The sequence below is a fragment of the Castor canadensis genome, chromosome 3 (assembly GCF_047511655.1).
Source record: "Castor canadensis chromosome 3, mCasCan1.hap1v2, whole genome shotgun sequence".
Classification (NCBI taxonomy): Eukaryota; Metazoa; Chordata; class Mammalia; order Rodentia; family Castoridae; genus Castor; species Castor canadensis.
The window spans coordinates 34,760,023-34,783,425 of NC_133388.1; the positions used below are offsets into that span (position 1 = coordinate 34,760,023).

Sequence of the window (23,403 nt, forward strand, 5' to 3'; positions counted from 1 at the left end):
GAAGAGACAGGAATTTGTAATTTATGCTACAAATCTAATTCCCGCCCCCCAAAATATCCCATTTGAATGACAGTGCCTGCTTTCTTCATCATTTATGAATTAGAATGCATTTTTAAATTGGATCACATGAAGGGGTAAATGGAAGGATTCTATTACCTGCATTCGTGTTCTATCAGTCATTCTATGAACAGAGTTCTACATGGAAACACTGGTTATTATTCTAGCCAGTGCCTTTGAAAGTGAAATGAATAGAACACTTCCATTTTTCAGCAGCTACTTACTTCCCTGGTTCCTTTGCTTTAATACAGAATACACAGCATGAAAAAAACAGAAAGAAAGAAAACCCAGAGTCCATGAATGTGTGTCTGTTTATCTGTGTAATGTGACCCCTTTGTGTCCTCATTGCTTTATTTTAAAAGAGCCTGTCCCCTCCCACCTAGAAAACTGTTGTAAAGGCAAGGTTGGAAATGACCTAGAAATGGCGTCTCGGGCCTCCTACCAACAGCTGAGGATGCAGAACCCAGGCTGTGCACTGCTAAGGGGAAGCAGAGGGCTCTGTCAGGAATTTGAGTGAGTGGTGTCTAGTTTTCACTGGAAAAGCTGTGGTTTTCAGTACCTCTATCAACTTGTTTTGAAACTCTGGCAAGCTGTTTAATTTTTCTGTATCTAGAAAGAATCTTCTAAAATAGTCACATAGCTACCTTCTAGTCTACATGTCACCAAGTGTGAGAACTGAATTCAAAAATCTCTGTAGGTAAGGATTTTCTAATGAAGTTCACTGACTACAATGCCCAGCTCGGGAAATTAGAAAACCTGATCTTCATTCATTACCATATGATGCAAACAGTTCTTTTCTTTCAATTTCTTCCACTCTCTTTCTAATTTTACTCTTTAATTATTTTTAGTATACATTAGTAACAGTGGGGCTTTTATTGTGATAATTCCAGAGCTACATAGAGAACCCTGATCAAATTCACCTCTCCATTACATTCCTTTACCACCACCTACTTATTGATTGATTGATTGATTGATTGATTTTTGAGACAGGGTCTCTCTACCTAGCCCAGGCTGGCCTCAAACTCATGATCTTCTTGCCTCCGCCTCCCATGTGTTGGTATTACAGGAATGCATCACCTTAACAGGCCAAAATAGTTCTTTTAAATGAAGTACAATGGAAATAAATAGATATGTCTTAAATTTCATAATAGAGAAAAACAGAGCCTTCTTCACTGTATGTACAGATATGCCACATATATACTCACAGTAAATAATCCAGGGACTTTTATTGTAATGTCTGAAGAACATAAAATTTTTTCTGAAAACACATAACTGCACTTCAATAGAAACAAAGCATGTTAATGATATTATTTTCCCATGACTCACAGTAAACAAAAGGAAACTGGAATTGTGCTCAGACTATGTGGTTCATAATCTCCAAGAAGAGACAATATAGCTTTGCAGCTCCACGTTGGCCTCCATCATCACACAGAACCACATCTGAATCCAAGCTCCAACACTTGCGAGCTGTGTGATCTTGGGAAAGTTACTGCACCTCTCTGTGTCTTTGTCTTCTTATCGCTCACAAACCACTATGCCAGCATAGTGGAAAGACCTCTGACCGTGGAGCCCTTTGTTCCCCTGCTCTGCAGCTAACTGTCAGAACCAGGCCCGCTGGACATTAGCTACAAACCCAACATCCTTCCAGCTCTTCCAGCTCGGAGGCAGAACCACAGTTCTAACTTTTCCCCAAGGACTCCTGCCAGAATGTTCCATGCCACCTCTCTTTCATCATCACTGCCTACACGCTGGCCCATCTCCCCTCCTGAAGGCGGTGCTCACACTGAACATGTCACACAATGACAGAGTGCAGGGGCAGAGCATCCCATCTCATGAGGTGATTTGTAATGCCAGTTGCCAGGTTCCGGGGTCTCGACTAGTACTCTTCGTGCAAATATCCTGTGGCTCCCTGCTGGGCCTGTGAACATCCAACAAATCAGACACAGGGGCTCTCCTGCCCGGGAAGGGTGGCAGATGTGTCCACAGCAAGGACTTTGCAATGTGTGGGTTCTCAATTCTGATGGTCCAGAGCAGGAAGAGGTGACAACTGAGATTGCAGTGGAGAGACGACGAGGACCTGGGGAGGCAGGGTTTGCCACGCCAGCCTAGGTGACAGCATGCGTGTACACGCACGCACACAACACACACACACAGAGGCAGAGATAGTTGAGGCCCAACAAGTAGCTCAGCTCTGTTCCAGATGCTCCAGAAGGAAAAGACCAAGAAGAGGATCCCATCTCAAAACTCAAGGTTTATCAGGAAGACGGTTCTGCACAGGCAGGCACTTTGACAGTGGGCTTTTCACCCCTTTACCCCTGATACCTAGAACTGAGTCTGGCACCCAGTTGTAGTAAATGATGGAAAGGATAAGATTCCACCAAGACACAGTATGCAATCTGAACAGTCATCTGCATAACACACCTTTGAAAGTACCCAACAGACCAAGGCCTACACATGGAGTTCACATAAAGATTTTCCCCAGGGAAATAAGTATTCAATTTTTTGGGTGGTATAGGGATTTGAGTTCAAGACCACTGCACCTGCTAGGTAGGCACTCTAGTCCTTGAGCCACTCCTCCAGCCCTTACATTGCCTTTAATAACTTGCTATAACAAATAACTGCTGTCTTTTGTATAATTCCAGCCCTATGCAGCTGGCGAAACCTAGAGGCCAGCAGAAAACAATTCTGAGCACAGAAGAAAGGGAAGAACCCACCAATGTAGAAAAGGAGGGAGCTTTGAATCACAACCCAGAGCTGGCCTCACTGGGCAGTTTTTGGTGATTGATTCACCACCCCAAACTTCCAGCATTTCACCTGGAAGCTGAGAACACCAGTACCGAGCACAGTTGGATAAGCCATGTAAAACACCCTACACGAGGTGATTACAGAAACCCACTATCACCTTGTTCTAGTCTAGCATTTGGCAGAGTGCAATTCCCATCTCCACCCCATCCCCACCCCAATCTTAGATGTTCTGACTCCAGGCATTTACCCTCAAACCTTCAGCAATCTAATGACAGTCTTGGGACATCCTGATGCCCAGCTAAGAGGACAACTATAATTACATCACAATGTCACAAAAGTCATCACCACATGCAGCTAAAAGCCTTAGGCATCAGGCCTGCCACTCTTAGTGCTCAGCCCTCAAAACTCTACTCAGGGAATGTCACCTAGGAGAAGTAATCAACCCTGACTGTGACAGAGTCTGAATATTGACAATCCCCAACAAGAACTTCAATTCCTGTTATTTCCTCTCCTCTACATTCTATCAAACTTGCATTCTTTGCCTTGTCCCATTGAAACCAATGGATTCTTTTTGACATCAGCAATGTTAAGCAGTCCAGCAAAAAATTTACAAAATGTGTGCTAGCTCAGTAGTACAAGCTTGTTTATTTAGCTCTAATCTGAGTGAGTGGGCAGGAACCGCAAGGGAAAAGAAGGAAAAACAGTGGCTCTAAAGAACAAATAACTCGTTCTGTTACAGCAATCTGCCAACTTGACATTTTCTATACACTCCAAGTTCAAAGGCTCAATGGCAGACTGATTGTCTGTTTCAGGTACTGCACCAAAGTCTTCACAAAGTGATACTGCTGAACTTCTGAAGGCCAAGTCGGGTGGCACTGCCAGGCACTCAGTGTTTTACTGGGATATAATAACGTGTTCATTCAGGACTTCAGACAGAATTCAGTGGTTCCCAAAAGTAAGTCTAAAGACCTGAACCAGACTAGCAGTCTCAGACTAACCTGGAGGTGAATCAAAATACACAAATTCTTAGTTCCCACGCTCTAGAAATTTTGATTGGGTAGGCCTAGGATGGTCCCTAGAGTTATGGAATCCCAAGTGGTTTGGAAGCATAGCCAGGTTTGGAAACCACGGCCCTTGATTCTGCTCACCTGATCCCTTCATCTCATCCCACGATGCCTAATGTGCTGAGGTGAGGTGAGGTGAGGCTCCCTTAATTTCCCTAGTATTAAGGCAGAAACTCAATGTAATAGAGAAAGCAAGAATCCTGGGGTCAAAGGAAAGGCCCTCTATCCCATCCATGTGGTTTAAGTGCAGTGTAACCCCAAGCACTTGGTTTGCTCATCTATGAAATGAACAAATATGAATGACCTCAGCCTCGTCTGCTCATTAGAATCCCCTGGCAGCTTGACAAGCAACCACACCAGGTGGATGATATTAGTTCTACTCTACAGATGAGAAAATTGAGCCTCAGGAACATAGCTAACTTGCCCAAAGTAACACAAACTCGCCCAGGAACCTAAAATCCCAGTACCAGACTAAATCCAATGCCACAGTCTTTCTAACATGTCAGTCTTGGTCTCCGGTGAAGTCACCTACAGAAGGTATCTACCACTCAACGTAGTAGGTCTTCAACTAATCTATGTCCTTCATTATATTTCCTAGTTTATCAGCAAAGTTGCCTGCTCCATACCAGTCCTACTTCAAGATATATAATGCAATACAGTCTTCTCTGAGCTGCCTCAACTTCCCAACAGCCTAAACAAATTAGCCAAGCAAAGTTGCTTTTAAAGATCTTAAACTCCAAGGTAGGAGGGAGAGGTGGAAAGTTCACCGCATATCAGGCCCCTCTTGGTCCTGCACCACAATCACTTCAAGAGCTACCGGAAGTCCTGGTCCACCCAGGAGTCCTCCACCAAGGCTCTGAACTCCCTGCCACTCTGGATGTCCCCAGCCACCTGCCAATTCCCATAGATTCTTCCGCCCTTTGCATTCTTAGAGTGTAAATAGCATGCCCACAATGTCCTTCCGCCTGCTCTCTGAACTTTGACCTTCTGTGGCCTTAATGGAAACCTATCTTCCCCTGAGGATATCCCTCCTCTGCAGCCCAGTTGACTGCACCTCATGTATCTCATGACTAGGAAGTAAGGGAGGCATTCTCTTGACTCTCCATTGCTGCCTCAAATGTCTTCCCTCCCTTCTTCCTACACAAATCTCTGCTCTTGTGACATGACGACCATCTTTCTACCCACTGGCACTGCAGTTGTCCTCCTCCCTCCTACTTAAGCATAGTCATTGTCTGAAGACTTTAGCCTCTAGCTCTTAGAGGGTTTCTTCTCCATCTCTAACCCCTTCATCATTCTCGCTGACTTGAACATGAGAGTCAAAGACCCACAGGAAGGGTTGGTTTCTTAGTTCTCCACCTGAACCTATATTTCCTCCTCAGCTGCCATCTCACATGACCACATTCTCAACCTTGTCATCACCTGTGATTGTCCCACCTCCAATCCCAATACAAGAGATCCCCCACTTTGCCCACCTTCCACTTTCCAGCTCATGTACCCTACCTTCACTACAAACAGTATTCAAACTTACACATTCAACCCACAATTTTTGACTACTGATAGCAACTTATCCCTTCACCTTCATTGTTTTCACTCTATGGCACCATTGCTATAATCGCTTATAATCACTCCCTAGCAAATACCCTCTGCTCCCACAATGCTTCCTTCTGTGTCTACTGTCCTGACAAAACCCTATCACTGAGGGTACCCAAATAACACCAACATAAAGTTCACATCCAAACAGATGAACACTTTGGAGTGGGGAGGAAGTCACACAACCAGCCTGACTAGCTATATTTAAAATTCATGACCACAGCTTTAAATAAGTAGTCAGCACTGCCTGCCAACCCAAAAATGTTTGACTGCCAACTTTGCTTTTGCCCTTTCTGAATTGGCTTTATCACCTTCTTCTTGCCCAAACATAACACATTAAGTCTCAGCTGAAACCTCACTTCAAAATTTACTAAAGTAATGGAAGCCACCAAAGGGTAAATCCCTTATCTTCAGACAGCCTCAGCTGAGCCACCATGGTCTCAATCTTTCCTTTTCTTAAAGGGGAAAATGGTGTTGCACTTACCAAAGGAAGGTCTTCCATTTTTGCTCTTAAAGAATGACTCAAGTGGTAGAGTGCTTGCCTAGCAAATGTGAAGCCCTGAATTCAAACCCCAATACCAACAACAACCAAAATGTTCTTACAGAACATTTCTGCTCACTTACACCCTCCCACCACACATACAAATCCAGTCAAAATGTCTCTAAAAGCAAACTCCCTAAGGAAGAGGGAGACCTAAAGGGAAGAGAGAAACAAAAGCAAAGACTAACTCAAAGCCTCTGGCACCTACAGCAACAGAAAACATTAAACACAGACCAACTCCTCACCAGACCAAATAAAACCTCACACAAAGTCCTGTTTACCTCAATTCCTATCGCCTAGTTCCATATGTGTGGCTTTCAAGGAAAAAACCACAAACCAGGAGAAAAGGCAAGGAAAACACTTCCTAAAGAAACAGCATTCATCAGAACCAGACTCAGCTATGTCACAGATGTGGGATAACCTATGCCATTGACACAAAAATTGAAATAACAATGACTGAAAATGTTAAGGGTTCTAATAGAAACACTACACAGTAGGATAAGCAGAGAGACAGGAACTCTTTCAAAAAAAAAACTCCTTTACAAAGGAAATGCTAAAACTCAAAATCACTGTAACAAATGAAGAATGCTTCCCCTGGGCTCATCAGCACACTGAAATGGCCAAGAAAAAAAATCAGTGAGCTTGAAGGTCAATAGAACATTCCCAGAGAGCAAAAGAATCAGAGTGAATTAAGAAAAATAAAACAGAACATTTAAGAACTGTGACAGTACCAAAAGGCATAAGTACAATCAGAATTCCAGGGCAATAAAGAAAAGAGAGAAGAAATATTTACTTGAAGCAATCATAGTGGAGAACTTTTGAAATTTAATGACATACAACAAACCACAGGTCCAGGAAAATTAGAACACAACAATCAAGAAAGACAAAAAGAAAAAGGTGGAGGGAGGGGAGGGAAGGGAAGGGAAGGAAAGGAAGAAAGGAAAAAAGGATCATACCTAGACAAACCACATTCAAACAACAGAAAACCAAAGACAAAGAAAAATCCTGAAAGAAGCTAGATCCTTACCTGTGGAAGTACAAAGATAAGAATTACAGAAAATGTCTCATCAGACAACTAAGAGTACAGAATGAAACACTTAAAATGTTGAAAGAAAAGAAAAACTCCCACTAAGAATTCTACATCTAGTGAAATTATCCTTCGAAAGTAGAGACAAATAGACATTCTCAAATCAGCAAAAACAGGAAATTCATCACTAGCAGACCTGCCATGCAAGAAATTTTGAAAGAAGTCCTTCACACAGAGGGAAATTGCATAAATCAGAAGCTGAGATCTATGAAAAATAAAAAGAGCAAATATCAGACAGAAGAAATGAAGGTAAAATAAAAATCTTCAGCACAGCATGGTGGTCCTTGGGAGGCTGAGGCAGGAGGATCTCAACTTGAAGACCAACTTGGACTATACAGGAAGACCCTGCCTCAAAAGCAATAACCACAAAAAACTACCTTGTATTTTTCTTATTCTTCTTTTAACATTTTTATTAGTATATAATAGTTGCACAGAGGGTTTCATTGTGTCATTTCAATATTATTTTTCTTATTCTTGATTCATCTGAAAGAAACAAATGAGGCTGGGGATATGGCTCAAGTGATAAAGCGCCTGCCTAGCAAGTACAAGGTACTAAGTTCAAGCTCCAATACTCGCCCCCCCCCCAAAAAAAGAAATGAATAGACCTTTTTGAAAATGTTCATTGGACAGAAAAAAATTTGAGATTAGTGTATCAATGCCTACCACAGGAACTCTGCAATGGTCCTTGATATTCAACTAGTCCAAAAGGTCAGTAAACCAGAGCCCACGGGACCCTCGCCTGCTGCCTATTTTTCTATGGCCTGTGTCCAAGGAATGGTTCTTACATATTCAGATGGTTAAAAAATGTTGAAAGAGAATAGTTATTTAACAACACATGAGAATTTATAAAATTCAAGTTTGTGTCCATAAATAAAGCTTTATAAACGGCCATTTGTTTGCTTACTATTTGTGACTGCCTCCACAATACAAAAGCAGAATTTAAAACTTCCAACAGCTAATGTATGCACAAAGCTCAAAATATCTACCATGTAGTCTTTTGCATAAAAAATGTTCCTATCCAAACAGCACTTTATTTTTCAGAGGATGACACTGAGGCCTGGGGAGGTCACGTTATATTCTAATGTCACTCTCTGCTGCTTAGTAACAGAAACAGCATCAGAACTTGGGTCTTGGGATGTCAAATGCTTCTCATCTTGTATTTGGTAAATATCAGATTATGGTGGTAGTTTGTAATACCACTGACTGTAGAGGCTACAGAAGTAACATGTTATTATTCTCCTTTCACATGAAAGACCGTATGACTGCTAGAGAAGAAGTAGGAGTGACAGAGAAGCTTTGCCAATTTTTATACACAAGAAGGGGATGACTAAGAGATAAAGAGGATGACATGTTCCCAGGGGACCCAAGAAGAAAAGCACTCCTATTGGCTTTTCCTTTAAAAAAAAAAATGTCAGCTTTATTCTTGGGATTTCATTGCTTTTTCATTTTTTAAGAACAGGTTAAGTCAGTGTGTTTATGCCTTAAAACTAAGCATTTAAATGTAATACAGAGTGCACTTTTTCTATGACTCTACTATGCACTTACTTGGAGCAGGGCTTTTCCTTCTTCTTGAGATAGCAAAACCTAACCATGGAAAAATCTATTCAGAAAGCTCATCAGCCAGAAGCAATGTAAGTCATAGAAATAACAATTGAATAGGTTCCTGGGGGTTGTTTTACAGTTTTACTCACACCATATAGATGGAACAGCATTGCATGTACAAAAAATAGTACGATTAGAATGTACCACTTTCTATAATGAGGTTCTACCTTGTAACAGACCAACCCTCAAGACCAACTAGAAAAGCTGCATAAAATATAAAAAGAAAAGCTTCCAAGGCAATGAAGACATATGGGAGCAAGATCCAAAAGAAAAGAGAAGAACAGAGGTAAGGACAGTCCACATAACTATTGCTTTTGACATTTTGCCAAATTCAACATCTATTCATGAAAATATTCATAGGAAATTTTGAATGTTAGTGAACTTAGTTGATCTGATAAAGGATATTTGCAAAATACTTACAACAACCATAATATCTAATAGTCAAAATTTAAAACTTTCCCCCGAGACATACACTGAAATCCCAGCACTTGAGAGGCTGAGACAGGAGGATTGGGAGTTCCTCAGCCTAGCTACATAGGGAGACTCTGTCTCAAAAAATTTTCCCACTGGCGGGCTGGAGGTGTGGCTTAAGTGGTAGAGTACCTGTTTTGGAAGTGTGAAACCGTGAGTTCAAACTCCAGTTCCACCAAAAAAAAAAAAAAATCCCATTGAAATTAGAAATAAAACAAGGATGCACACTATCACCATTTTTATTCATCATTATATTAGAGATCTTAGCCAATGCAACAGGCAAGAAAAAGAAATAAAAGTCACAATGATTAGGGAAAAAGAAATAAAAATCATTCTGCAAGTAATTTAATTGTGTTCATGGAAAAATCCATGAAAATCTATGCAGAACTATTATAATTGAAAACTGAATTTACAAGGTCATTGTATACAAGGTCAATATATAAAACTCAATTTTATGTCTACATATCAACAATAAATAATCATAAAATGGAATGTTTAGTTTTTAAATTTTTATCATACATTAATTGTACAAAGGGATTTCTCATCATAATATTTATAACTTGCACATAATGTAATTTGATCAAGTTCACCCCATGTATGAAAATGACATGTTTTTAAAAAGATATCATTTATAGGATTTTTGTTGTTGCTTTGTTGATACTGGGGTTTGAACTCAGGTCTTCATTCTTGCTAGGCAGGCATTCTACCACTTGAGCCACTCCACCAGCCCAAAAGAAATCATTTATAATAGCATTAAATAACTTTAAATACTAGCAATGTATCTTTTAAAAGATGCACAATACCTAGGCTGGGGACATGACTCAAATGGTAGAGCACCTGCCTAGCAAGCACAAAGCCCTGAGTTCAAACTCCTGAATCATATAGGAAGATACAAAAATACTAACAAATGAAAGACCTAAATATATGGAGGGGTATGCCATATTAACAGCTGAAACAGTCAACATGGTAATGACAATAATTTACTCCCCATTTGGGCTAGAGAGTTAATACAATCTCAATCAAAGTCCCTCCAAGAGATGATTTTAAAATTGATACAGTAATGCAAATGATTAAGAATAAACTATTCTTAAGTAAGAACAAAGCTGGAGGACATATACTACTGGATACCAAGACTTATAAGTCAAGTTATTATAAGAAATAGAAAACAGAGCAGACTAGAAAGCAGTGAAAAAGAAGAGAAATTTTTAATGAGTAGTGATGGATTAATTGGATATCCATATGGGAAATAAAATAAATATGGATGTCTTTCTCATCTCATAGACAAAAATCAAGCCCAGGCAGATTTGACATAAAGATAAAAGGCAAAACAATGGGGCTCCTAGTATTTAAAATAGAGTAGCTTCATGACCTTGAAATAGGCAAAAATATCTTCAGCAGGCACAGGAAAAATAACCAGAAGAGATTGATAAACTGGATATTTAAAGTAACATTCACCTAATTCATCAAAAGAAAGTGAAAGGCAGGCCACAGAAATGAGAAAAGGTACTTCAAATACATATCACAAAAAAGTATCTGTATTTGGAATTTGTTTTTAAATAGAAGAATCCTGAGGCTGGATGTATAACTCAGTGGTAGAACACATGTGTAAGGCCCTGGGTTCAATCCCTAGTACTGGTAACAGAACTAAAAGGAAAGAGAAGAATTCTACAATTCTGTAAGATAGACAAGTAGAAAAATAGTTAATAAACTTGAACAGGCACTGCAAAATACAAATGGAAGCGGAGGGGGGACCCAAAATTCCTCACATTTTTCCTTTCTGAACTGGGTCTGGACTGGCTCCCATTCTGCCATCAACAAGGTGGTGATTTGAAAATTCATCATCAACAAATGCATCTGTGGAGTGGGCTTCAAGAAGAGTGCCCTGTACAGCAAAGAGATCCTGAAAATTGCCATGAAGGAGAGATGGGGGATCCCGATGAGCTCATTGATAACAGGCTCAACAAAGTTGCCTGGGTGAAAGTAAGCAGCCTCCTGTATCATATCTCTCTGCCATTGTGTGGAAGACAGAATGGGATGAAGATTCACCAAACAAGTTCTGTACTTTGGTAACCTATGCCCCTGTGACCACGTCCAAAACTCTACAGTCACTGAGGTTGAGAACTAACTATTGATCATTAAATAAAGTTATTAAAGTTGACAAAAACATTAAAAAGGCACAACTTCACTAAACACCAGAGAAACACAAATTGAAACAACTGACACCACTACGTACACAATAAAATGTCTAAAGTTCGAAAGTTTGATGATCCTAAGTCTTGTCAAGGACGTAAAGAGACAGAAACACTTGTGAACTGTTGATAGGAGCATAACTTGGTACAACCACTTAGGGAAACTCTTTGTAATGGCCAACTAAACCTGAATATATGAATATTTTAATATTCAGCAATTTGGTGTTAGGTGTATACCAAACAGAAATGCCATGAAAACACATTAAAAAAATGTCTATTCATAAAATGCCTAAATTGGAAATATTCCAAATGTCCATCAATGATAGATGAATATATGTTTGTGGAATATCACAAAGTAGAATTCTGTACAGCACTAAAAACAAAAAAAACTACTGCTACCCATCACAATATGAATGAATCTATTCAACAACATTGTACATAAGAAGCCAGGAAGAAAGAGTACAGACACATGTACTCTCATACATAATATATATATATTTCCAAAATGAGAATGGAATGGCATCAGAAATAAACTTAGGGTTACCACTGGGGCCATAAGTATGTGTACTTATTGGGAGGACACTTGAGATTGCTTTTCAGAGAAAGGTAATATTCTGCCTCTTGATCTGGGAGAAATACTTTGTTTGCTATTTGAAAATTAATTTAGCAGTGATTTGTTTACCTTTTTGCAAAACTATTACACTTTGATAGAATTCTAAGTTTAGAAGAGTGTAAATAAATCAAATCTGGGAAAAAGATCTAGCATCTCTGGCTCTCACATGGCACTTGAGTCATTTCATATAGAGCAGCACAGAAGTGACACAAGGTCAGGGTTACACTTACAGGGTGGTGAAGGCTAAGAGGTGTCCATTACCACAATGTGCACTTGCCCCTGTGTTTGTGTAGTAGGTACAGCCAAGAAGCAATAATCATTGAAGGAACAAACTAGTGAAATTGAGACTGACAAAGGAATGCTTCCCAGCATCTTCCAAGCTTTCCAACTCTTACAAAGTATTTCAGAATTCCCACACTGGGTGAAATTCTTTGCCTGTGTTAATAACTGTCTACTGCCCAGACAATAAAATCCAAAGTCCTTCGGCCCATCTAGAAGATTGAGGTTGTCAGTGTTTCTGGTTGCCTACTCTATTCTCCTGTCAAATTTGTTTCTCCTGGTAAATAAGGATGGACTGTGACCTCTCCTGGTCAGAGTGTGTCTTATCACCAACACACAGCTAGACCAACCTAAACAAGTGACTCATCAGCACCAAAGTTCTTCCCTTAGACTGAGATGCGAACACAGGAAGAAGGAAGAGCCCTTTCTTCCCTGGCAGGTGACTGTGTTGGAAGGATAGAAGGGTAGGGGTATTAGTGACCATTTTTTTCTGTTCTTTAGTGTCACAGAAGGAAGTCAAGAAGACCAGATGTCAAGTAAGAGTATTGATAAGACCCTGGATCCAATCATGCCTGAATTCTCAGATATAAAATTAGATACATTTATTGACTGATTGATTGATTGAAATGTTTAGATTTTTGTCTGAGCTCAGTTGGGGTGTTGTTGGATTTGGGGGATGGGAGAAGTCTACAAACAAAAGAACCCTGAATCACCACCATAACCAGTTTGATTCTCATGTATTTGTAGCATTCAATTCCCTCTATAGACTGGCCCCCAATTTACATTTCCACTCTTGTCAATCACTGTTCATCTTCATACATCCAACAGCATAGCCAATCTCAACTACAGAAAACTTTCCCCAGCCAAGAATTGGCAAGTTCACCTTAAACCAGTCTATTTTTAAACACATTTTTGATAGTCTACTGGTCATTCCTGTTGAGGAGTATTAGGAAATATATATAACTGGGGATCAGAAACAAATCTTTAGAAGTGGGAGAGGGGTTATATGAGCAGATGGCGGACAAGGGAAGTGGCTTCTGTAGAGAAGCTTTGAAAGCTAAAGGAAGCCAAAAAACTAAGAACCTAGAACTGACAACATATGTTTTGGTGTGATGCTAAAACTCTATGCATTGGGGTGCAATATTAGGGGAATTCCTAACCAATCATGCCAAGTAAGTTCAATAAAGCTCATCCAATGATTTGAGCTGCAGGGAGACCCAGGTATCAGCAGTCAGGCCCTTTCAGTCTGAAAAGTACAGAGCATTTGGACAGAGCCTGACACAGAGAAGGAAATGTGCCTGGGAATTGTGTGTTGACTATAACAAAGCAAAACCTCAAACAAGCATTTCTCTGCAGGTGAGGGAGCTCTTGGGAGACTGTGAGACATAACTGGGGATTTGCTGGCACAGCTCTAACACCATAAGGTGAGGACTCCATGTCTACTTTCCTTTTCTCATTTTACTTTCTGGAAATGTAACAAACATGCATTAAATGGTTTTACTCACAACCAAGATTTCCCCATCCCTGTTTTCATTTAAGTTTTAAGTTCAACAATCTGAATTTGTCCTGCCAGTGGATTTCTCCTAAGGACCTGGCTCTCAGCAACAGGGTATTCTGTATTCTCTGCACACTTTTTGCACTTTGTCACTTCTATCCTTTATTTATACTGAAGTGCCACCCCTGTGCCCTGGTCCCATTCCTATAGAATCCCTCCATCCTCCAAGGTCCAATTCATGCACTCAACCTCAGTGGGCAGAACCCTCTCCCCCACTCCATGTTTGTGCCTTGCTCACCATACTCTGTTTCTCTTTTTTCTTTGGCAACATTTTAAGTTTCTTGAACACTGCAACTATATCTGTCTAGCCATTATCCAGAGGACGATCTTTGGTTGTGGGACTCACTGTCTGATACAGACAAGAAGCAGGGAAGGGGAACAGAGAGTGCAGGCCAATTTTGAAATGGGGTGGCAAACCTCCCTAAGCCAATGAAGAACTGACTGTTCATCCCAGAGGTTGTTTCCAGGCACCCCCTTTCAGAAATGCCCAAAAGGCAATCATGATTTCCCAGCCCAACTCTGCAAATGGGAAGAACGCCCATCAATAGGGTAAATCTGCTTTGTCTCTGGCCCAGACCCCCAACTACAGGCAGAAACCAGCAGCCAGGTCCCTAAACTACCTGTTGAACTAAAAATCAAAGTGCCTTCCCCTAAAAAAAAAAATCTAAAATACAATCAATACATTTTTTCTTTGTGAATGCACCATTCTATTTTGACCAGCTGCTGAATCAGTCTTTGTGTTGGGATGTATGGTCAGCAAAATAATGACATCTTCCTGCTTGGTTTGGAATCTGAATACAGTAGCTGTTACATGGCAGTTTAAGGGAGTTTTTTAAGTTGTCCTTTTTCTAGAGAGGTCATAAACATAAGAAATGGCCATCACAAATACATAAAGCACAGCCAGTTCAAACAAGGGCTTCTCTTGGATTGGGTGATACAGAACTACATTCTGTTTTTCAAACAACAATAGGGTTTTCTGAGAAGCACATACCCTCTGCTTTAATGCAGTCATCATCTGTCCCTAATGCCTTCTCATCCCTGAAGTCAGTACCAGATAACATCCATCATCACTTATTGGTGGCAGTTTTGCCCTTAGGAAAAAAAAAAAAGTTACTGGGTACCATGTTCCTGGAGAAAAGGTGTCAGAAGACCCCAAGTTTTAAGAAAACTAAGTATGAATATATTTCTTTCTGGGAGTGAAAACTTTCTATATGCTTAACATAAAGCATGTTTAAGGAAAAATTATAACTTGTTACCTTTGTGAAAGAAACCCTACTTGTTTCCCTCATTTGCTTTATCTAATTGGTCCTACTAAGTGCTAGAGTTTGCATCACACTTATTAAAGCTTTTCCCTTCCTTCCTTTATCCTACAAATCATTCTTAATTACTATGAACCATTGCACAAAAGATGCTGAAGTCATAACAGGGAATAAGACAGAGTCCTGGCCCTCCCGGAATGTATATTCTAGTGGAAGGACATAGACAATATGTAAAGGAAGACATATAGTACAATGTCATGGTGATAAAACTATTGAGAAAAATAGATCAGGTAAGACAATAAACAACAAGTATGAGTGGGAGCTACCACTTTAGTTAAAGTGGTCTGGGATGACTCTGATTATGAAGATTTTATTATAGCTATTTTTTGAGTTTTGTTTTCTGTGCTGGGAATTGAAACCCAAGACCTCAAGTATAGAAAGTATGAGATCTGCCACTGAGCTATACCCACTGCCCCCTATAGTAGTTCTTACTTTTAAACTTTAATTGATTGAATGTCTAATTTTTTTGGCAGTACTGGGGAGTAAAGTCAGGGCCTTGCTCTTGCTAGGTAGGTGTTTTACCACTTGAGCCACTCCCTCAGCCCTTTATGTGTTGGTTTCTGTTTTGTTTTGAGATTGGGTCTCACTTTATGCCCAGGCCAGCCTCACCACGATCCTCCTATTTGTGCTTCCCCAAGTAGCTGGATGGCATCCAGCCATTGGTTGAGATGAAAGTTCGTGAATTTTCGCCTAGGCTGACCTCGAACCAGGGGCCTCAGATCTCCACCTCCTGAATAGCTAGGGTTACAGGCTTGAGCTACCATGACTGGTCTGAAAAAATATACTGTTATTCTTCTTCGCCTATGAAATTTCTTCCTGTTTCTCAAGGCCTGTCTCTTACACATCTGATGATAGAATATTCTCTCTGAACTAAATTGTACTATACTTTCTACTTTTGTTGCTATTTGCTACTGAATCTGACTTACAAACTTCCATGCCATCTTTTCTAAGCAGTCACTTACCAACCTTTATTGTTAATCTACTTATTTATATCATCTGTAAAAGATAATTGAAATTATTTCAAGGGTAGGGTCTCTGTTTATCCCACACCTGGTGACATATCAAAGATACTCAAGACTTGGAGTCAGATACAATCTGAGTTTAAACCAGACATGATGATACTGGGATCATTTGAGTCCAGGAGTTTAAGACCAGCCTAGGCAGCACAGCAAAACTATATCTCAAAAAAACCCTCTGAGTTTAAATCTGCATTTCTTCACTCAATAACTATCTCACTTAGGAGCAAACTGGCCAGACTTCATTTTCAGCTACAGTTTTCTCATCTGTAAACAGATGGAAGTAATAACACCTAACTCCTGTTAAAAGCTCTGACCTACAATAACCTTTACAGAAGCTGATCGTTAGCTTGTAATATCAGCTGCCACCACATGACAGACCCACAGCTTTGTGGGCTGGGCAATTTTGCATTTAGACAGACAATTTTTATCAAGTATTTACTGTGTGTATGGCTTTGTGCTGGACATGGAGATAAAAGGATGGCCACAAACAAAAACAAACAATCCACCATGGGAGAAAAACTTCCATATATAATTACAAACTTGAATAACTATCTCACTATATCATTGAAATAGAGGCCTATCACTATAGATCAGAAGTAGATCTAACCGAGTAAAATTATGCAAGCAATAAGATGACAGTTATAACCACTCATAGCTTGCACCTGCATCTGGGCTAATCCATGCATGTGTCCCTATACCAGCCCAGGCATCCATACAAACCCTAATCCATCCTTTCTCCCATTTACTGGCACCTACAGTTGTCACTTTGCAAGTCAATAACTCAGTCACATTTACCAAACTCCTATCACATATCTATGATAGAGAGTTGTGTTCCCGGCATGGGTCACAATCTGGATACACCTTTTGCTATCACAAAGATCTACCCATCTCTACCCTCTCCCACTTAGGCATCTGGGCCACTTGCTTTCTACAAGTCTCCTCAAATTCCAGTGTTAGAACTATGGAGCAGGACTCTTTCATGTGCTAGACTGATAGAGCAAGTATCAGATCAGGAATAAGGAAAACCAAAAAAAGGAACCATCACTCTGAACTACCTGTCAACTTCCCAGCAGGCTCACTGTCAAAATTATAAGACAACAGATGCTCTGGTGTGGCAGCTCCACCTTCTCTAGCTATTTAGGCTTCTTCTGCCTATGTCTATATTCAATCCTGTGTCTTCATACTCAGGAAATAGAGGGCTTTTTCCCTTATTTTGTAGGCGTGGAAGTTGAGGTTCAGAAACACAATTAACTGGGTCATAGGAGCCTGTGATGCTACTTTAAGATAAATGATAATGGTTCTGTGTGGCCTCAGGACCAGCAGTGAGTGCAACACCAGTGTCTTGAGGGTTTCCAGTGGATTCTGCTGCTGGTTCACACTCATACAGGAGACTTCATCTCAGTAGGTTTTACATAATGTATGCTTTCACTTGAGCACCAAAGCAACCTCTTGGGAAGGGCAGTTACTTGTGAATAAGGAACAACTCCCATGCCAAAATTGGAAAGCAGCTTTCTCCTTGGATGGTTTTGCCAAAGTATTTGGGAAAGTAGATACGTCTCCACAACAACTAACATTAACAGCCACGATTAAAGGACTACCTGATTTGTTCACAGTCCCAGATTTACCTATTTTTAAGGTTTCTATATTTGGGTGTGCCTTATATTTCTAACCTAAGTATAAGCAAAGGATTAATTTTCTGTTCAATGAGCAGCCACACAGGATGAGCAAAAACTCTAAGCGAGCTACTAGAGCCAGCTGGAATGTCAGCTCTCAAAAGCATGCATTCATTGTCAGTAGAGGGAAGAGAAAAACACCTCCCTTCAGGATCGGGCAGGCCTAGCTCTGGTTTTTGCTGCTGCCACTTATTAGCTGTTTATGCTGGGTCATTTGTTTCTCTGAGTCCTGGTTTCCTCGGTCATACAGGGATCTATCTCATGAGTAGTCATGGGGCTTTAATGAAATCAGTCTTCCTTTTGGTGGGAGAAGTTACAGCAGAGGATAGCATTGTCAGTTTACTTGTTGCTTTGGAAATTAAGGCAATTATTAGTGGACTTCCTCTGCCCCTTTTTGAAATACAGTCAGTCTTCAGGATCCGTGGAGGGTTAGTTTGCACAGATACCAAAATTCTGGATACTCGTGCCCCTTGTGTAAAATGGCATAGCATTTGCGTCAAACCTACACACATTTTCATTTACCTTATATCATCTCTTTTTACTTACGATAACTAACACAAAGCAATGTTGTGTGAATACTGGTCATGATATATTGTTTAGGGAATGATGACAGGAAAGAAAGTTTGTACCTGCTCAGGGCAAACAATTTTTTTCCAAATTATTTTAACCTGCTGTGGGTTCAGGGGCCAGCTGTGGAACCTACAGAAATGGAGAGCTAACTGTATGTGGTAGAAAATGAGTTGCCTCTTCCAGGCCCCAGGGGACAGTGAGGCGATTACTAAGCTTCATGTTCTCTGACATCTCAGGCAGGTACTCCTAGTCATTACTGTTAACTCAGTGGGTTTGATGATCATTTTAGCTGCCTACTTGTAGGCATTTTTACTTCCCTTGCAGTTTGAAGAACTAGATTTCATGACTAATAATTACTCTTATTCCAAACTTCGTGGTCCCAAATTCTGGATGATTCTTCTCTTCTGACTAGCTCAGAAAGTTTTCCCCATGGAGAAAACTGGCATTGATTCAACTGACGTCTCCTGAGTAACTATTGGCAGGTACATTGCTGGGAACTGGGTCGATGGATTAAAAAAAAAAAAAAAAAGTGAAACAGAGTTTTTGGCCCCAATTTGGTGCTTACCCATAGTTCTCCTGTGGTCAGGAGACCAGCAGAAGCAGCCTCCTCTGGGGGCTTGTTAGAAATGTAAATTCTCAGGCCCTCTCCAGGTGGAGGAATCAGAGATGCTCTGGGGGTGAGACCCAGCTGTCTGTCTGAATAATCCCTCTTCAAACAAAGATCACCCTCATCAAATGTCAAAGCAACACATGTGTCATTAGCTTATTGAGCTAAATCTAAAAGTGTCATCTGTCCTTCAAGGAAACCAGTAGCTAAAGGCCACAGGGGTAGTTGATGGAAAATTGTAACCAGCACTCAAATCGCTCCCCACATGGCCAATGTTCTTTTCTACTTTTTTTCTGTTGTTTTACTACCTTCATCTGATGGGAAGACCCACATATTACCAGCCCAAAATGCGACTATTAGTTGTCAAAGAGAAGTGAAATAGCCTACTTTGAGAATAAAGACCACTAACAATAATTAAAATCTGATCTATTTAAAACCATCCAGTCAACTAGAAGTCATTTCTCAAAACTTTAACACATATACAAATTCTATTTATAAGAGTTGAAAAACTGGGCGGTGGGGGGAGGGGGAGAGGTAGACTGTAACTAGTCTTACATCTGGAGGAATGTAGTCTGAAGAACTGTTAATAGTGGTTCACCATCTGTGGAGATTTACAGATAGTCTTTTTTTTTTTCTTTGTATTCTCCTGAATTGTTCCCAATAAACAAACATTACTTTTATAATCAAGACAAAATGAAACTGTTTTTGGAAATGTTATATCCATATCACTCACCATGAAGGTTTATTTTGTATTTCTATTTCTTTCCATACAGCAGGACACTGTCTGGGTAGTAATTATTTATATCATGCCATATGTTACAATGAAGAGGAAGTTCAGTAAATCTATTCCTTCTAGCTGGCCCTGAAAAATGAAGAGGTTAAATGTATTCCTAGGCTCAAAGCACAAAGAATTAAGACAAGCTGTGAAGCTAAAGGGAAAAAAAAAAAATCCCACCATTGAGATCTATGAGACCATCTCTTTTGAAAAACGTTTATGTGACACACAGCTCCCTAACTCCCTAGTGTTTAACCCCTGGCACAAAATGGAATGTTCACAAATTCCTGCCAAAGTCTTTAGAGTTCAAGGATAAAATGCATGTGAGAAGATCAGAGAGATAAGAAACAGAGTGATCCTGCTTTCACATAAAATTCTCTCCCGGTGGGACAATAAGACATTCAAAATTACTGGCAACTTCTACTGTCAAAAGTATCCTCAGAATTGTTTTCTTTCTCAAGAAATGTTTGCTCACTTGAAAATATTTATGTTGGATATCTTATTCCACAAATCTAAAATAATCAAGTCTCATTTAAAGAGACATTTCTGCCACAAAAAGCATTGTTGTAATGTTACATTTGATAACACAAATTGATGGCTTTAATGAAAACCTGGTATTGTTTTTAACTGAAATGCTCAACAATATAAATTCAATGAATGTTAATTGAAATTCCTTAAGCAAAAACAGGAAGTAAAGTTAAGAACTGACAGAATGAAAATGGCAAAAGGCAACACCAGAAGCTATCTCCTTCACTAAAATATCTCACAATAGCTGGCATCTCTAGAATCTGCAGGCTCTTTCTGGAAAGGACAAGTTATTGGAAATAGACTCTATGCGGGGTGTAGTACACAGGATCACCATATTTTCACAACAACTTAGCTTTAATAGTAGCATCAGAGAGCTCAGAATTTACATCTTGTTTTTCCCAGTTCATTATGCAAGATTTGGCTTACAAAGGTGTGAGTCCAAAGAGTCTCTAATTTCCCTCAACCCTCTCCTTTCTGTCACAGTCTTGCCCATTTATTAATTACAAAATTAATAAATTAAGAATAAGAATATACAACTGGCAGAAAGTTTCCCACCAACGGCCCAGTTCCAACTCAATGTTAATTACCCAACTGCCTGTGAAAATTGTTCTAGGAGAGCCTTGTTGTGGATATGTTGAATGTAACAGTTTCATTGCAGTCTGACCATTTTTGACAGATCACACACACACAAATGTGTAGCCCATCCCTAAGACCATTCTGATACTTGCAAGCCCAGGTCTTATCTTCCATCTCCTACGTTTCTGGAGAGAAAAGGTGTGCTGTTTCTTGGGTTTACCCTCAACCTGTTTCTGCAATTTTACTTTGAGGCTCTAAGAGATATTGATCAGAACTTACCTGCAGATCCAACTCTAAGCATTGGCTAATTCTGGGGGAACTATTCCAAGCCAAAAACAAAACTCATAACATCTTCAATTTGTAGTAGAGAAATGCCACTTGTCTCAACGACAGAAAGGAAGTAACATTCCCACTGTATCAATTTTTTTAAATGAAATACAGCAGCTTTCGTTGTGAACGAAATTAAATTTTCTGGGTCACTTTCCCTGCCTTGCTGGGCCACTTTCTACGCAGCCTGACAGTGAATGTGAACGCGATCCCTACACATAACCAGTCTACTTAATCTGTCAAAGTGGATACCTACCTAGGCGGTTCCCAGATAACAGACCTCACCACCTGCGCGTGCCTTCCACACCTAGCTGCGGAGCCTTGCTTGCTTCTCTTGCAAACCACAAATGGGCGAGCTTATTCAGAGCAAAAGTTGATGAATGTCTGCTATTGAGGTGCGCTGGCCATACCTGGGATCGCAAAACCGGCTGCCTTGGAAGTACCTCAAAGCACCTTGATTCTGCACTGTTGTCCTGGTCGGTGAGCGAGCGCTTCACACTCAGGAACCAGGAATAGGATTCCAATGCAGACCCGCACCCATCCCACACAAGTCCGCACGCCAGCTTGCCTAACCACTTATGTAAGCTCGCTTGCCTTCCACGGGTCCCAAACTGCAGGCGCACCCCGGCACCTGTCACGCATCTGAAATGGACAAGCACCCACACCTGGGAGATGCAAGCGACGCATATGAATGGGGAGGGAGGTGCTGTTCCAAACCATCCCCACCCCACCCCCATTTGTTTCTTGCTCGTTTTTGTCACAACTACAATTACCTTAGCAACCAAAGAATTGCTCGACTCTCCCAGCTTCTGAGTATCTCCTAAAGCCAAGCTTGCGCCAGGTTCATAAGAAAGCTAGAGAAGCCCAGGGAACCGGGAACTCGCCACCTCTGGGGGGCGGAGGGGAAGTCTAGTCCGTCTCCACCGTGCTGCTCTCCGAGCTGTCGCCGTGTCTCTTGGAGTTGCAGTGGTGGCGAGCGCAGGGACTCAGCGAGCTGAGAGCGCAGCCCCGGGCCCGCGAGGAGGCGCGGCGGGTCGCATGGTGCCCAGGGCGCGGGGCGCTCGGTGTCTCCAGTGCGCTCGGGGCCGGCCTGGCACTCGCCCCTCGCCTGCTTCTTCAGGAGGTCGGTCTTCCCCCTCGGTCCCACGCGGGGGGGAAACCCGTGCCCGGGCGGAGCTCTTGCTGCCTAGCAGGGCCGAGCGCCAGGAGCTGCCCCAAGTCGCGAAGCCGCTGCGCTCCGCTCCGCTGGCCGCGAGCTGCAGCAGCGGCGCCCGCTGTCGGGTGCCAAGCGGAGCTGCAGCCCCGAGCCCCGCGCACCTGGGCGCCCGCACCTGGTCCCCGCCCGCGCCGTGCAGGGAGGGGCTGGGGCGGGGCTGCCGCACCTGTGCGCGTCCCAAGGGCGCCGCCCACCGGCTCACCTGTGCGCAGCGCCGCGGAAGGTGCAGAGCCGCATTTACCCGACAGAGAGACAATCGTGAAGTTCCTGGCACTTTTAGCAGTCACCGAGAAAACCCAGAGACAGGATTGACTTGGCGAAGGCTCCTTTGATCACTTCTTCGCTGGCCTGGAAACGTAAGTGGCGTCAAGGTGACAAGCATGCCTTGAATTCTCCAAAGATTTGAATCCCTCACTAAAGTGTAGCTGGCGCCCTCTAAATTAAAATGAGCCACTGTGATCGTCACTTTTATTTATTCAACATTTACACCACACGCCGTATTTGGAACACATTCACATTGTGTTTCTATCTCGAAAACACCACAAAAGAAAAACTATGCAAATATCCTTGGAAAAGAAGTAAAGGTTAAACACAAAATGAGAAAGCATAACTTGAACGGACCCCTTTAATGTGGGAGTTTTTTTGAAATCTTATGTTTAAAGATTTAGGGTGCTAAGGGTGGAGGTAGGACAAGATCCTTGGGGCCTGAATGATAATCGTTGGATTTGTGCACTGTATCCATGTTATCAATATGAAGAATAAATTAGAAATGTATTCTCCAACTGTATTTATGTCACTAGGAAAAAAAATACTTGAAATTACCGAAAGACCTTCAAGGATGAATGAACTGGACTCCCTTCATTCACGTGGGTCCAGAGATTGAAATCTGCAGTTTCCTTCCCAATGTACATCTTCATCAGCACTTCATTTCAAATGCATGAATATGTAAATCGTGAAGAAACATCAGAGAGATGCAAATTGAGAGAAATGCAAGTAACTG

General features: G+C 41.2%; 1 protein-coding gene across 14 annotated transcripts in view; it reads right to left on the reverse strand.

Annotated features, from left to right (window-relative positions):
- Nucleotides 1-22,898, reverse strand: part of Rgs6 (regulator of G protein signaling 6) — a 562,790-nt gene extending 539,892 nt beyond the window's left edge. For 8 of the 14 annotated variants that reach the window (XM_074067634.1, XM_074067627.1, XM_074067632.1 and 5 more), the window contains exon 1: nucleotides 21,961-22,420. The gene's annotated coding sequence lies outside the window, so the exon portion shown is untranslated. The other 6 variants (XM_074067628.1, XM_074067624.1, XM_074067626.1 and 3 more) reach the window with 5 other exon arrangements.
- Nucleotides 22,899-23,403: the final 505 nt, after the last annotated feature.